This window comes from Chaetura pelagica, unplaced genomic scaffold, assembly GCF_000747805.2.
Source record: "Chaetura pelagica isolate M959 unplaced genomic scaffold, ChaPel_1.0 scaffold775, whole genome shotgun sequence".
NCBI lineage: Eukaryota > Metazoa > Chordata > Aves > Apodiformes > Apodidae > Chaetura > Chaetura pelagica.
Window position 1 is genome coordinate 478,607 of NW_009953204.1, and position 8,004 is coordinate 486,610.

Consider the following 8,004-nt stretch of genomic DNA (forward strand, 5'->3'; position numbering starts at 1 on the left):
AGCAGGAATTCAAGTTCATCTCAGTTTTCCTCCTGCTTTTCTCTACCTGTTCCTGGGCTTCAGCTGCAGCCTCCAAAGGCAGGTGCATGTGTAAGCTGGGTTTGGTCTCCTTTCTGCAGGAAAATGATTTGAAATCATGTACTGTATGATTCCATGATCTCTCAGAAGAGAGAGCAGCAGCTGTTTGACAGCTCCTCTCTCCATAGGAACAGGGAATCACTTGCACTTGGCATGTTGTTCTGCCAACATACAGGGGATTGCTGGGAACTGTGTGTGGGGACATGATTTCCTAAGCAGGCTGTACCTCCTCCAAGTGACACTGAAGGGACTGGACCAAAGTTTGGCTCCTGGGACAGTGATGGTCAGTGTCAAATAACAACTGCTGGTTCCTCTCCTGAGCCTAATGCTTAGTTCTTAGTTGTGGCCCTACTGGTAACATCTCTTCCCCAGCTACGTGTGCTAAGCAGGGACTATCTTAGTAGCTGAGTCCACTTCCCATCCACCAAAAGCTGTGGAGTTAGCAGGTTGTGTGTTGATGTTGTTGCTGTGAGAGCCAGGAGCCTGGGCTCTCCTGCACCACTGCCACTTGTCCTGGAACTCCCTGAATCCTGCTTGGGAGGGCAGTTGTTGGTTAAGTGTTTAAACTTGATTGACAAAACAGGCTTCAAGCAACCTTTTCTAGAAGAGAGCAAGCTGTTCTGTGTTCCACCCAGCACAGAGGAGGGTGCTCTGGCCTTCTCTGGTTTCTAGTAGTCCTCATGACATTGCTGTATCTCTTGTCCTGCCTGGCATGAGCAAGGAAGTGTCCTCTGTCCTGTGTTGAAATGGGCTGGTTGGAAAGACAGTCTGTCTGGTGAGGAGCAGGGTGGAGAGCTGATCACTCTGCCTCAGAACATGTTGTCCAGGTGCTGCTGAGCCCAGCCCTGTTTCCTCATACAAAGAGGAGGCTGTTTTGACCTTTCCTGTTTTTATTCCTTCCCTTCTACTTGGCTGGGGAAGCTGCACTTTCAACACATTGTACCTTGAGTCAGCAAGAAGCAAACAACAGCCCCACTGGGGTGTGTTCTTGTGGGGAAGCAGAAGCAGTTGCCCATTCTGCCAGGTCTGGTTTGAGATCAGTGGTCAAGACAAGCATCTGCAGACTTGGATTTTGGCCTTGATTTGGGGGCACAAACAGCTTCCCACGTCCCTGACATTCCTTCCACTGCTGCCAAATCTCTGCATCCCTTCCCACCTTCCTGAGCATTTCACCAGCACCCCTGGACCCTGCTCAGTGCTGGGGAACCAAAGGGTCAAAGCAAGAGGTACAATGATCAGGCTCCTTGGCTTCTTCCCTTGCCTTTTCAAGAAAGAGAGTGGGTGGCTGCCTCTCCCTGGGAGGAGGCTTTTCTGCCTCAGCACAGCCCAGTTTGCTGCAGCACCTCTGCTGGCTCTGGCTGCAGCCCTGGAGAGGCAGACCCTGCCAGGACCCTTCTGGCTCCAGCCCCTGCAGCTGAGCTCCTCTAACTCACAGCAGCTCAGGAAGATGCTCCTGGGAGCTTCCCATCAGCTTTCTGCAGTGCTGCCTGCATCCTGCAATAAACAACTCCCAACCCTATTATTAGACTTTGGAAACTGCTGCCTTAGAGACAGGTTTGCTTATAAATATCCCTTATTTTCTCTCTGGCTCTTTGCTGGGGAAGGTGGCAAGAAGAAGGGATCTCTGCTTCTCCAGGACCTGCCTGGCCCTGCTGCTGTGGCTCCTTCCCACCTGAGCTCATCCTCCTGGCTCCTCCAGCCTCCAGGTTCTAGCTGTGCTAATGAGACATCCCCTCCAATGTCAGCAGGGTGGCCAACAGCAGCTATTTTGGAGGTGGACCAGAAATGCAGCTGCTTTAGTGGTTAAAGCAGGACAGTTCTCTATCCAGGTCCCAGCTGAGCTCCGACAACACCCTGCGTGACTGTGAGAAGCCCCCACAAGGCAGGGATGACAGCACTTCCCTCCTCTGCCCTGGCTGAGCAGGGACAGCTCTAAGGCTCTCCAAAAGGCAGTGCCAGCTTCAACCAGCTGTGCAGCAGCCTCTGCACTGCCCTGTGAGCTGGCAGTAGCACAGCCTGCAGTCTCCAGGCTTCAGCCTTCCCATCCCAAAGCAGCAGCGATCTTCTCTCCATGCCAAACCTGCCCAGATGCCCCTGACCCTCCTGCCTGTGCTGCTGCTCCCTCTGCCTCTCTCAGTTGTTTGCCATGAGGACCTGTAGGAGCTTTGTCTCCCCTGGCAAAGCTCAGTCTGTCTTCTGTGCACTTGCAGTTTGCTCCAGGGACCTGGGTTCTGCTTTCTCTCAGAACCTGGGGCTCTTCTTCTCACCTGCAGTGCTCAGGTGATGCTCTGCTGGAGATAAAAGCCCCACAGTTGCTCAGACTGTCCCCTGTGCCATCCTCTATATAAAATGGGGCAGGCCCAGGACAGCCTGCACATTCTGCAGAAGGGATAAAAGAGGTATTTTTAAAACAATGCAAGCCATGGCCAGCTTCCTCCCCAGGGGGTGGTGCTGGGAAGGGCGTGGGGAGGGCTGAGAGCTGAAATCTCATAAAAACATTTCTCATCCTTGGAGCGTGTGGCGCCCTTTCCAGATTTCTACAGACATTTAAAGCTACACAGGCTGGATAGTTCAGCCAGGCAGGGTGGGAGGTGGAGGTGTTGAACAGGCAAGGCATGAGGGAACTTCATGCCACCCCTGCAGGCTGTTCTTCCTCTCCCTTGCTCAGGGGTTGCTGATGCTCCCTTTGCTCTACTGAGCATAAGAAATGATCAGCTGAACCAGGGCCTTCTGGCAAAGCAAGTCTCCTCCCTTTCTAAAAGCACCCCAGAAAACTTTCCTGCCTAATAGGGGTGAATTCTGGATCTCATTTTCTTTAGAGAGTTGACACTTACTGACAGATTATCCATGTCTGTAAGGAAAACTAATCATGAATTGCTTCCCTTCAGTTAGGCTCCCTGGCCTCTGTCTTGCAGAATTTGCCAACAAATACAGTGTCTTTCTGGAAGTCCAAAGTAAATAACTGTCCTCATGGTGCAGAACCCAAGGCTGTACTTGTCTTTCCCAGCTACAGCAGCCTGGAGATGGGATAGAAGGAAGGAATAGATGGAATCCTCCTTCACTTTTTTGGCCCCCAGACAGGTGAGAGGGAACAGCAGCAACTAAGGCAGGGGAGATATGGGTGGTTTGACTTCTGCATTTTGTGAGTATGTGGAGCACAGGGCAGACCTGCTCTCTCTGGGACCTTTTTTTCTTTTCTCTGACATCATAAAAAGTCCCTGGAATTTTGGCCACAGTGTGTATTCCACAGCATATTCAGGCAGGGAGGTATTTTGTTCTAAACACAGGGGGGAAAAAAGCTGAGAGGGGGCTGGGCAGCACCCTCAGGGCTGCTGGGACTGCCTCTCAGGTGTCAGTTAGGGTCTCAGATGCCTTCTGCATGAATGAGTGGCAGGAGGAGCAGTGTGTGTGTCTGGGCTGTCACTGGGAGAGTGGCTGTGAAGTCTGTCAGAGTCAGATGATTCTAGAGCTGTGTTACAACCCCTAAAAGCCTTCTTACCATGCAGGGCACTCCTGTTGCACCAGTAAAGGGCTGTGCATTTCACTGGTTTTTACTGGTGAGCTCACAGGAGCATTTCTGTGGACTTTGTGGGTCTGGCAGTGGGTGCTGGAACTCGTTGATGTGCTTGGTGCTCATGCCCTAAATGGCTTTGACCAGTTCTCCATCAGTTGACTGGAAGGCTAGTGATGCTTGGGCAGGAAAGCTGGGTCAGGCAAAAAACCTGACTTGTTCAACCTCTCAAAAGGACTCCTTGACAAAAGAGTGTCCAGGAGGAGCTGGTTTTAGTTTCCTGCTCTGCTGGAGCAGTTGCTGTTCCTGGCAATCTGTTCCAGCTCCTGGCTCTTCTCGACTGGGACAGGGAGGTGTGTGGGGAGCCCAGCCCTCAGTGTCCTGGGAATTCCTTGTGTGTTTTTGCCTTCCTCTCCAGAGGCTGCAGCAGGCTCTGGGATGGCTCTGCTCATGAACAGAGCCTTTGTGCAGGTCAGCTCTCCAGGACCACATTTGCTAAGACACTTCAGTGTTTTGCACGCCCCGTGTGCTGGCTGAATTCTGATGGCTCCTCCTTGGTGCCAGAACTGCCCTCACCAAAAAAGGAGGATGAGCTGGCTTTTTCCAGTTAACCAGTCAATATTTACTCTTCCAAGCAAGCTGTTAAAATGCTGTTGCTCTCTTGTTTTGGTATTTGTTTCTCCTGCCTTGCTGGAATATTGCCCCAAAGTCTCCCACACTGGCAGCTCTTGTTTGTGTAGCACTGACATGTGGGTGTTCATAAAAGACAAGGTTGTGGGAGCCTTCCAATGGTTGCCAGGTCATGTTTTCATTTTCTTTTTGGAGTGTGGAGTGTGTTTCAGCCCATCTGCTTCAAGCAAGGCTGGAGTTGGGGAAGAGAAAGCCCCAGTATCATTTATCCAATCCCAAGGTGCAATCATCCATGAGAAAACCCCTGCTGAGTGGAGTTGATTTGCATCCTCTCATATCAGGACAAACACATCCCAGGTCTTCTTTTGGCAGTTCCCATCTCCCTTGTTTTCTGCCTGCCTTTTGGTGCTGTACCACTCCATCCTGGGGCTGTAGCCCTAGTGTTCCCCTGCACCCCCAAAGCAGCTCCCTGAGACCATGACAGAACACATATAAAACAGTCCCTGTGTCAGGGGCAAGTCCTGTTTCCTCTGTCCTTCAGGACAGTGATGGTCCAGCAGCCCTCTCTCTTTCTTTTCAATTATTTTGACACTTAATTTCCTTATTACTGCAATTTCCTATAACCCTCATGCATTTTTTCAGAGAGGAATCACCTTGGCTGCCCTGCCTTTTGGTGCCCTTGCTGCTGTCCCTGAAGTTCTCCACTGTGGAAATCATTTAGTTTATCAAAGTTACTTGGCTCCAGTGAGAACCTTTCCTCCTCCACCAGCAGAGGAAGGCAGCCTGGTCCTTACTTGCATCCTGCAGCTTAGCCAAGTGAAATCTGTCTTGATGCCCTTGGAGCTGAAGTCAAATAAAACACCCCCCACGGGTCCCTGGTGCTTTGCAGCTCCTCCCTGGGTGAGCCTGTTCCCAAGAGCTTGTCCCTTCTGCCATTTATAACCACTGGGGTAGTTGGATTGATGGGGAAGATTTAAAGCTCTTGTGTGCAGGGGAGACCCACGTTGGTTTGAAGGGTGATTTGCATCTTTGTTGAAAGATCCAGGTAGGCAAGAATGGAAAGAGTTGTAGTGAGAAAGGAAGAGCCTGCTGGACAGCTCTGGAAGCCATACCCAGGATCTTTGTGCTGGTGGTCAGATACCAGCCCTGGCTTGTGATTAAAGGCACTAAACTCACTCAGGGCTAGAGCTGAAGATGCAGCTTTCCCTGCTGTGTTACTGGTTGCAAGGGGAAGTGTCACCTCCCACCAGTCTGGATGTTCATGGCCATGGATGATCCTGTGGTGGAGTCTGAAAGCCTGTCCTGAGACATTTCAGCCTCCCTGATCATTTCAGCCCCAGTGGACTCCCCAGCCTGTCCTCTGCACTCACTTCAGTCACCTCCCATTCTGTCCTCAACCTCCCCAATGCCTTCAGGTCCAGGAACCTGCCCTGCAGGGCTCCTCATCCTGTGCCCACACTCACTGTGCCTGGACACAAGCTGTGGCCTCAGGAAGTGAGCTCAGGCCAACAGCACCTTCATTCTGTGCCTGTGTGGGGCTGGCAGGTCTGCAACCCCCCAGCCTCAGGGCTGGCAAAGGAAGCAGCATCCCTGAAAACATGGTGCTCACTTTGCTGGTCCCTGTGGGTTCCAGGTTCATCTCTCTTGTTGGTAACTGCTCAATTCCTGCACATTTGAGTTTGCATGACTTCAGCTCCTGTTCTGCCATGCTGTCCTTTGCTCTTTTCACTGCTTTGAGAAGCTTATTTGAAATCCCAGTTTCACCGATTCTTACCCTTCACTGGTGGAGTCAGAAGCACAAGCCCCACAAATAGGAGAGTGGGGAGAATGAATCCTGGGGAGCCCTGAAAAGAGTCTTAGAAACTGTGTGGGAAATCATGGAGCCTTTTCAGGTTCTGCTTCTAACCCTGCAGGGAAGGGAGTGGATTAAAACTCATCCAGCCCCCAAGCTGGGCTGTTGTGGTTTCTTCTTTCAGTTGTACAAGTGGGAATATGTTTCCCTAAACAAGAATAAATTCCCCTAAAACAAGAATGTGTTTCCCTAAACCTGTCAGGGAATGAAAGCCCCAGTTAGGCTGAGTTTGGGAACACGATGGGGACCCACTGGCAGCAGCTGTGGGGCAAAGTGGCAGGGGCCTTGTTTGTGCAGCTGTGGAGTGCAGAGTTCTCCTCTTGCACAACTTCTGCTTCATTCCAGAGAGCTCGGGTACCACAGTGCAGCCATTTCACAAGCTGGAAAATCAGCCCCCAACACCTGGTTCCCTCCAGCTTCTCTGGCAACACAGGGCAGGTCAGTTTGGTTGGAGAGACATGGATTCTCCAGCTCTTTCAAGTGTCTTTAGGGTCAGTTCATGCCCTAAGAAACCCTGGGCACATCTCTCCTGGAGGCAGACTCTGGGATGGTCACAATCCTTTCACCTATGATCATTTACAGAGCTCAAGTGGATTTTTTCAGGTGATTCTGGGTTGACTTGGTGTGTGATTAATGAGCAATTACAAGTAGATATACATGTAATAGTGGATTTAAGTATGTACAGATGCTATAATTAAAAACCCTATTATAATATTTATTAATATTTAATTATAGATGGCAAAGGTTGCTCTATAATTCAGTAGGGCTTGACTGATATTTCTGGGGAGGGAGCAACTCCTTTGGTTAATTAGTGAATAAATCCTGCCCAGGCCACCCTTGGTCTCAGTGTGTGAGATTTGTGCCAACATGGAGCTGCCTCTGCTGCTGGGCAGGGATGTCATTCCCAGAGCAAGGGCTGGTGGAGCAGCCTGTGTGGTGGGAATGGACCTTTCTTACAAACACCATTTGAGAAGCAAATGAATCAAGGCTGAGAAGTTTTAAGCTTCCCTCTGCCTATGGGCAGAGCAGGCAGGTAACTTCCTTTCCAGAGCTGGAAAACCTGTTTTCTGGGGTTTATCCTTTTGGGTTGCTCTTCCCAACTGGTGCATTGTTCCTGTCTGTGTTCCCTAAGGAACAGGCTTGGAGCCTGTTGGCTCCAGCAACATCCCTGCAGGCAGGTCACTGCTTCCCTCTGCAGAGACTTGTTCAGCAAGCTAAGGGCATTATTGCCCAGGGGATCCATCCAGCACAGGGCACTGCAGCTTTCCAGAAATGCCCAGGAAAGCCTTGCCCTTCAGCTAGCAGCAGTTTCTCTTTGCTGGGAACTGAGCAGTTGGTCCTGCAAGCCCTGAGCTGCAGACCCACCAACTGTCACTCCAGGACAGCCTGACCCTCACAGTCTGCTGAGAAAACTCTTCCCAGTTGCATTTTTAAAACCACTCAGAGCTGGTGTTGAAGCCTGGACTGTTTTCTTTTGTTCTAAACCAAGGAGTGTTGCTTTCTGTTTGGGTTTTTTTAGAAGAAAACAAACAACCACATTTTTACTTTACTGAGAATTTCTGTCTCTGGAGACTGCAAACTTGGTGATGGTGTCTCCAAAATGCCCTCTGACTGAGCAACCCCCTCCCAGGAAACCTTTTAACCTCCCTTGTGACCTGGACCTGCTTGAAAAACAGGGAGAAGGGCACGACTGGAATAAAAAAAAGCAGCAGTTGATCCTGGCTCCAAACTCCCTGGGGGCAGCAGGAGATCAGATGCTCCAGCCCAGCAGCTGCCTCACCTCTTCAGAGACCTTCTGGCCACGTTGCTGTCCAGGCACAGCCTGGGTCTCTGCCCCCTCACCTGCTCCCTTCACTCCAGGAAGAAATAAATGCTGTTTTCTAGAGAGCTGGAGGAGTGTGTGCCCTGCCTGGAGCCCTCTGGGAAACCCAGC